The 9,091-nt window shown below is 37.4% G+C and overlaps 1 pseudogene; it reads left to right on the top strand.

The window, feature by feature from the left end:
* Window positions 1-4,502: 4,502 nt before the first annotated feature.
* LOC135675687 (small ribosomal subunit protein uS3x-like) lies at window positions 4,503-7,934 on the top strand (annotated as a pseudogene).
* Window positions 7,935-9,091: the final 1,157 nt, after the last annotated feature.

Genomic DNA, 9,091 nt, shown 5'->3' with positions numbered 1-9,091 from the left:
AGTGACATGGTTCAGAAGTGATAGCTCCTTCCCAAAAAAGTAATGCCCCAAGGATGTTGGTATCATATGATAGTATATATTTTGTCTCTTTTGTTGCAAAAAAATTACTGTTTGAAATAAATCTATTGCACTTTGTTCTCACCTTTGTTAACTTCAAATTGCCGTTTGGCTGCTCAAACTGGTAATGAAAGCAAAGATGCAAGACATACCTGAAAGATATGTTGATTGAATGAATACCTAGTCCTCTTTGCAAACACCAGGATGCCAAGGTGGGCATTGTTTTCAGGATATGCTTCTTCCTAACATCATAGGGAGACAAATTTTGGAACTTCAACTTTATGCTAATGCTTCTGAGTCCATATATTTGAAGACGCCATGCGATAGTGCATTTAATAATTTATACATCCCTTCACACAGATCATGTCCTTATAATTCCAGCCGACTCAAACATAGACACAGTGTTTTGAATCTGTCGGTTCCATGCATGTGCAAGACATACCAGAAGGTCTTGGAGGCCCTAAGAAAAATCCAAGGTTCATCGGTAGGGCGGATAGGCGGCAGCTGGAATCTGGTTGTCAAGCAACTCCATCGTCTTGAGCAAATGAGAGTTCGTCTCTTGAGAAGTACCTTCAAAGTTGCCTAGAAGACAATAATTCAGATCTTGGCATAAGCATGTGGAGAAAATTTGTGTTTTGATTTGTAGTAATGTTAATGTCTTTTTATACGATAAAACCTTTTTGTTGAACTGAACTTTGCAATATGATAACTTTAGATCCACAGGAAGTTATCTTGTTGACTAGAAGGTAGTGCCATTTTGAATGTTAAGTTCCACTGAATTAATTTCTTTTGCTTTGATAACATGGACAATAATACAGACTGTACAACCAACTATAAGATTCAATCTTTAAGTTCTATTTTAGAAGTACAGCTTTCATTTGTCTAAGTTGATTAAGATGTCAAGACATGATGTTTACATGCTGTTAAAACCTAATGGTTCCTTGGGCATTTTATGCACATTGGTAAGAAGTTCCCAATATTAAAGAATGACCTCCAAAGAATCAAATCCAGACCCTACGAATGAGATATCTCATAAGCATGCTGTGGCTGACCTATCAGGAAATACCATCTGCAAATAAAAAATTGCTCAAATAGAAAACAATAAAAAGATTCCATTCTGAAAGGGACCATATATTTTCACATGCTAACTCTATACAGCTAAGGAATGATGATGATGTCTTCAAGTACTCAATTGCTCGAATAGAAAACAAAATCAGTACATAATTTAAATCTCAAAGTGATGCTTAAAGAGAAAAATCTCAAACATGGGATCCTGTTGTACGTAAGTGTGACCTTCTGTGAAGATTCGTAATAAAGCTCCTTGATGAAGCTTGAGATTTAGCTGCATCCTCAAAAGAAGCAGCAGAAAAAAAGAATTGAAGATCTAAAAAGTCAGTGGAATAACTGCAAACAAGTGATGCAGAAAAAAAGTATGCAAGTACTAAAAAAAGAAATAAGTAAATAACTGCTATGACAAAGACTAACAAAGATACACCATTCAATGGCCATAAGAGATATTCCACTATAAATATCAAAGTAGAAGCTAAGATAAATCTCCTTAATGCCATCTACTAACCTAAACCTACCAGAATTTTAAGACCTATATCAATTCAAACTTCTCAGAAATTTAAAAAACTCATCGCTTGGTCAGCATCATCTAGGTATTAACTACATATCCAAATTAAAGTTCATGAGATCTGCATAATTGATCAGCGTAAGTTAGCAAATTGAACCTCAACCTAGGCATTGGTCACAAATGATCATATTGTCTTTACCTGAACATAATGTTCTTTCGTGTATAGGAAAGTGCACAATATATATTGAAAAGGAATGCATACCATGAGCGAAATGCACGAACATATAAGATATTGTTGCAATGTTCTTATCAGATTCAAACTAGATCATTTCTCCATGAGAGTGATGTCGTGGGCCCTTTTCTTTCTTTTGCCCTGTTCACAAAAATGTTGTTCATGACCCACAGAAGGCTTCCAACTTTGCTATCATATTAATTGTTTGACTCTGATGTTCAGTAGCCTGATCTGGCATTTTTTCTCCTCCATGAGGTTCACTAACTGGCACCACACATTTCTCTGATTCGGCACCATATACGCATTCTTCGCCAATTACATCCTTTCTCCTTGCACAAATAGCTCCCTGCCTTTCTTTGACTCAGACTTGGGCATTGGCAAAAACCATCAGGCCTATTCCTAGTGTCCCTTTCTTATCTGATACTCAAAACTTTGGGAGTGCCTTCAACATATCCCTTGTTCCAACAGGGAGCTTATCTGGCTTAAAGGCAAAACTCAAAAGGACCACGTCAGATCAAGCACCCCATGCCAATTGGACAGCCAAAACTCCCTTGATTATAAAGGAACTTCCATGACAATCCAAAAGCCTATCAGAGATAAACCCATCAAGGAAGCAAGCCAAAGCATGCGCATGCTCAAATTCCCCTCACCATGACAATCCAAAAGCCCATCAGAGACAACCCCATCAAGGAAGCAAGCCAAAGTATGCATATGCTCGAATTCCCTTAACCACTCAAAAATATAACTAGGTGGCATCCCAAAGACATCTTGAAAATTAAGAACTGAAATTGCATATCTACACAAAATTCCTCAGCATTGAAAAGAGCAACAAACGCATTGCACCTCCAATTCATTGTGATTTATATTTACTTCATAGAACATTCACTCAGTTGTTTTATGATCCTTCACTAATGCTTTCTTTTTTGCTTTGAAAGTAGACATCTAATCATAGATTATAACTAGTGAAGAGTTGCAGTATGTTAAAGCTTCCATGTAAGCTTGAGTTTTTTTGGAAATGTCAATTACGTAGAATTTGCATAATGCTTCTTCACATGAATTTGTAATGTTAAATGAGGGCTCTTATACAGAAATTCAACATCTGACTCGACTTCCTCAAACAACAATTTAAACCATTCATTATCTTTAAGTCCATATTTCTCGACCATTTTTCTCCACTCTTTTTCAAATTCATCGACTTCGAGTTACATACCACTTTAAAGACATCTTGATATCTTTGAAGTCTGGAAGTCCTTGTGGATTTTCCTCTCTTGGAAGGATAGTTATGTCTATTCCTGGAGTAACCTCATGGTTGCGTTCAAGTATAAGTCACTTAATATCTAGAAATCTGTCGACACAGTATCTGAGTTGGATACCGGCCAGTAATTTGTCCTTGTGATTGGTTTCAGTGAATGAAATTCTGACATGCTTCACTTTGCTATCTTTGGTCATAATAGAACCGAAGGTACCTGCATCATACATCTATAGAGAATATTGGTTTCTTCAGTTTAGCATCTTTATTTGAAATCAGTGTGTCTAGCACATTCATCATAGTTACCAATAAGCTGCTTCAGAGGTTTGGAAGATCATCCCCATTCTAGTCTATATTAGCAGTAATTAGTTACCTTGTTGCATCGGTGGTCCCACCATTCTCTATAACAGGCTCCCGGCCATCTCCAGCATCGCCATGACTCATTCCTGGAAGCTATCTCCATGTCATTGTCTGAACGCCCATGCTAATCCATTGCATACCCAACCAAATAACAGTAAGCATCTCCTTGCAGGAGATATAAACCAGCAATTGATTCTGGACCAAAACTAGATTCCAAATCTAAAAAGAGTCAGTTCAGGAATTGTGAATATTACAGCATAAAGAAATGGCAATATTTACAGGATTAAAGAGCTTTAAAATCTTGTTTTCTCCAAGGGGGGAAAGAAAACCTCTTCTTTTTGAAAGTCGAAACAGAGAAGTTCTATAAATTCACTTGAAGAGATCATTTACTCATTAAAACTACGACCATTTTAGGACAAAAAAAATACGAATTCACAAACTAAACGTGAGAAAACATAAAAATTTGGTCAAATTGAAACAAGAATATAGAGGTAATTAACAAGAAGAAAAGGAAGCCGGTTTGGAGCTAATAGTTTCGCGTGGTATATCGTAAAACCCTAGAACACCGTAAATCTACAAGCACGAATCATCCGTTTTAGGAGAAAAAGAAATAAACTCACGAACTAAACGGGAGAGAACATCAAATTTGGTCACATTGAAACAAGATTTCCAAAAGAAACCGTAGAACACCCTAAATCGCAGAAACCCTAGAACACCCTAAATATCCAAGAATTTGGCCAAAAAAAAGCATGACCTTATAGCGGATCCAGAGAGCAGCTCTAATTGGCTTCATGATCCAGAGAGACCTTGGTCTGACCATTTTTTATGCCCAGATTATATATATATATATATATATAATCATCTTATTGTTATCAACAGACCCTTAATAACTTGACATGAGAAAATAAGAAAACCTAACCCAAACAATCAGACGGCCAAAGTATTCTCCAATACTCCAATCATCCATCCAAACCGTCTATTTCAAAATCAACGTTTCCCAACCGTCCGATCCTCTTAATTAAACTAAACGTAAGAACGCCGGTACGCGTCGTCACTTCGTAGGGCTTCGAAGAAGGTTAACACCGCCAGCCCAAATAGAGTGGCTCATCTCGAATCCCCTCCGCTGATGGCTTCCCAGATGAGCAAGAAGCGAAAAGTCGCGCTTCTCTTCTGATCCGAATCTTCGATTTCCCCCTAATTTTTCTTCTCTGTCGCCCTCACGTTTCGCTAAATTTGTTTTGATTTCCTCCGCCCATTTTGCGCAGTTCGTGGCGGATGGGGTGTTCTTCGCTGAGTTGAACGAGGGAGCTCGCGGAGGATGGCTATTCTGGTGTGGAGGTCAGGGTTACGCCCGTGCGGACCGAGATCATCATCCGAGCGACCCGCACCCAGAACGTCGTCGGTGATTTATTGCTTTCATTTGGGATTTTGATTCGGTTCACTGTGTTTAGGACAGGTGTTGTTTAGTGTTTGATTCCTTTTCTGGGTTGGTGTCGGTGAGAAGGGGAGGAGAACAAGGGAATTGACGTCTGTTGTGCAGAAAAGATTCAACTCCGGAGAACGGTGTCGATCTCTATTCTGAGAAGGTCAGCAATAGGGGGCTTTGTGCCATTGCTCAAGCTGAATCACTCCGCGACAAACTTCTTGGCGGACTTGCTGTTCGGACGTTGGAAACTCTTTCATCTTTTCTTTCAAATCTAAGTTTGCTCAAAGAAGCCTTATATTGTCGATTGGATCCGGTAGTTTTTGGCTTCTCATACCAAATTTCACAACCCGGGCTTGATGGGCTAACTATCCTATCAATTTTGTTTGGCCGAAATTACTTATCAAAATACTTAAATTAAAATTGATTATAGTATACTCATCAGATTCTTATAAGTCAATTTTAGTCTTATCTGATATGAACTAATCGGGATATTACAATTATTGTAACACTTCGATTAGTCCCACATCGGAAGTGGGTAAGATTGACTTATAAGGTTTGATGAGTGTGTTAATATCAATTTCAACTTAAGTATTTTGATTAGTGTTTTAGGTCAAACGAAGTTGATAAGCCAATAAGCTCATCAGGCCCTGGTTATGACATTTGGTATCAAAGTCGATTATTTGGGTATGTTGAGAGAGCTCAAGTAGGAAAGGACTTCCCATGGATTGAGTAGAAGACTCGTCACGACATGGAGCCACCACTGCGCTACGCCTCACATCCACTATACTAGTGTTTGATCTGAGCTATGCTGGGCCTTGGCAAAGACGTCAAGCCCATTATAACACTCTGATTAGTCTCACATCGGAAGTGGGTAAAATTAAGATTGACTTATAAGGATTTAATGAGTGTATTACTATCAACTTTAGCTTGAGTATTTTAACTAATGTTTTAGGTCAAACGAAGTTGATAAGTCTATTAGCTCATCAGGCTCTGGTTGTGACAGTATGACCTTGTTAGAGATGGAGAATTTTGTGTATATGGGAGGAGTAATATTGCAAACATCCTTCAAGATTGATTTTATTGTGTTAGGATGAGCGTATCTCCTATCCATCATGTTTCATAGTTGTTTAAACTACTCTTCTATGCTACTTTGTACATTAATGTTAAATGGGGTTTTTTAATCATGGTTTCATTATTATTATAATACTTGTTAGTATTTGTAATGTCTGTCATCTATAAAGCAAATAGGTTACTAAATACCAAATTTGTGTCGGAAGGTGACAATATCAAGATTGTCAAGGGAGCAATTAGGGTCATGTTATTTCTTGACCTTGTGTTCAGCTCTTTTGGCTATACGTTCAATTTCATTGCCAATCAACACCTATAATTGTCCTGTTTTAATAAAATTAACATTTTTGCAGTCTTTTCGTTACCTGTGTTTACTATCTGGTTGTCATCATGCAACTGGACACTATATGGTTTGATGGCTTGTTTCTTGATTCTCATATAATGAATCATGGAGTTAGTCAGGTTTCTGGTATTATGTGTGCTTGGAGTTCAGAATATGCTTTAATATTGTGGCTATTTGTGATCTTGGAACTGCTGATTGATGAAAAATTATATGGACTGGTTTTAGTAGAGCATGTCTCCATCTGTTTTTGTTTAGTGGACAATGTTTCTTTTATTATTTCATCTATATGCTCTGGAGCTTTATTGTTTTTTAAAAATTAAGGTCTCTTATGCAACCTTAAACATAAGATAATGATCATTTATCCAAAGAAGAAACAGGATTTGATAGTATATTGATTGGTTAACATCTCAAGGTTCTAAAAAAGACTGATTAACACAAGTTCTGGCATCATCAGAAGCAGTATGGCTTGTTGTACATGATCCTATAACACTGTTGCTTCTCAATTATGCTGTAATTTCATGTTGCTCTTTGTTTACCTTAGTTCCATGATTAGTTAAATGACACCATTTTTGTTGTACCTTAATCCACACAGATTGCAAGAGTTTTAATGTCCTCTCTGAGGAAATGTATCGTATCACTGTAGATTTCTTAGTTATGTTCTTTTCTCCTTAACATGTTCTTGGTCTGTGTTCTTGTACCTGGTATTTGTCTTTTGTAATGACTTTCCACCCCTACACAGTTACATTTGTGATTGTGAACTTTAGAGCTTATTTTATTTAGACAAGTAAGGTTGATGGATAAGTTTCTATGATCCAAAAGGTGTCTGATTGGCTTATGTTATGTTCCAGGGCCTGTTATGGTGTCTTGAGGTTTGTCATGGAGAGTGGTGCAAAGGGATGTGAGGTATATTTTGGTCCTAAAGATGCATTTGGTTTTTCTTTGAGAACTAGAGTTTTATTCCATTGTTTGTTTAGGTAATTGTAAGTGGAAAGCTTAGGGCTCAGCGTGCTAAATCCATGAAGTTCAAGGATGGCTACATGGTATCCTCCGGTTAGCCAGTCAATGAATATATTGACTCGGCAGTGAGGCATGTTCTCTTAAGAAAGGTTAGCTTTTAATATATATGATCAAATTGCCCGTCTATCTCATACTCAATTCTTTCCTTCGCAAAAGAAACTAGTGTATTGTCTTTGAGATAATTCAGTACATATTGTCTGTAATGTTTGATGCAATGTTTTGCTCTGCTATTAACGTTTTACTCCTCACATATTTGCAGTTTTCTCTCTCAAACATTTGATGTGAACCTATTCTGTTTCAGCTATTTTAACTTTGGATATAATTCTCTTTTTTCTGAATTGAATCGCGCACCTTGTTATTCATAGGGTGTTCTTTGAACCAAGGTCAAAATTATGTTGGATTGGGATCCAAAGGGAAAGCAAGGTCCTACAACCCCTCTTCCAGATCTCGTCACGATTCATCTGCCAAAGGATGAAGAAGAATACGTCGGGCCAACAGTAACTTCGATGCCAGAGATATCAGCAGCATGATTTTTATTCTGGTTTCTTCGGTCTTAACTGTTTAGTTGGGTTACACAATGGTGATAAGAAGCTTTAACTTGTCATTCTTACAGCACTTTCTTTTATCTTTTTCTGCTGGAAAGGATGATCAACTTATTCCAATTAGAACTGCTGTTTCTTAATGGTTATACAATTAGGATTTTGGATGCATGGCTTGCCATATGAACAAAGCTCCTGCACTCGCTCAGCGGCTGCGACTCCAAAGTCGTCTTCCTCCTCCTGGACTGCATCGATCACCAGAAGCATTCAGAGGTACGCCTTGGTTGCAAATACATAATCCTTTACAGAATTTGAACTATAGTCATCCTCCCCAACCTGAGCCAGCCCAGTCTATAGGATCTTAAATGGTGCTCGTGTGGTCCACCTGAATAATGGGCTTGATCTTATTAATCTGGTTCGGTTGAATCAATTTCTTATCTCGAACTCGAGTCTTCCAAGTACCATTTGCATGATCCAATCAAACATACCAAACTAGATGAGACCAATGACAAACATTAACTGTAGTGGTGTCCAATTAGTTGCTGCTGCAGTAAATATAACACCCAGGTAGGGTTCAGTGGGACATGCCATGCTCTTGTGTCCATCTAACAGCTGGTACAAGCATCTTTTAATTGATATCTGACATCAGTACATATATGAATTGAAATACTAGTGGGACTTGGGAGTTTTGAAAGGGACAGAGATTCCTTCAAAAATCTTACTGCTCTCCTTCATGGATTCTGTGAGTCCACAGTATGTGATGCCTGGAAAAATCTTTGTGGCCTCTCACATTATTATTTTTATGCTGCTCCACTGAATAAACATTTTGTATGGAGTAGGGCCAGATGGATTGGGTCACTTCAAAGTTTACTTGGAGGATAAGTCACTTGACAGAAAATATTTGTAGATTAAAGAAAATGTTGAAAATTAAGAATTTGATTATTTTATAAACACCTTATCTTTATCCTAAGATTCTAGTAGGAGAGTAGGAAGATAAATAATTGAGTTCAAAGATTTTTCTCTATTATTGGGGTGAGAGGGTGTATGAGGGGGGCTTTGGGTCTTATTTCTTATAGTTTAATTTTCTCACGTAATAAAATTTTATTTTATTTTTTCATAAAGTTAGATAAGGATCATTAAATCACATAAATCTTGTCTAAATTTGTCAGAGAGAATAGGAAAAAACGAAAAATGCAAATATAGTCCAACGTTGTGTCCTCTGCG

This window comes from Musa acuminata, chromosome BXJ1-6, assembly GCF_036884655.1.
Source record: "Musa acuminata AAA Group cultivar baxijiao chromosome BXJ1-6, Cavendish_Baxijiao_AAA, whole genome shotgun sequence".
NCBI classification, from domain to species: domain Eukaryota; kingdom Viridiplantae; phylum Streptophyta; class Magnoliopsida; order Zingiberales; family Musaceae; genus Musa; species Musa acuminata.
Note: the sequence above shows the minus strand (reverse complement) of the source record. Positions and strands in the feature narration are given on the sequence as shown.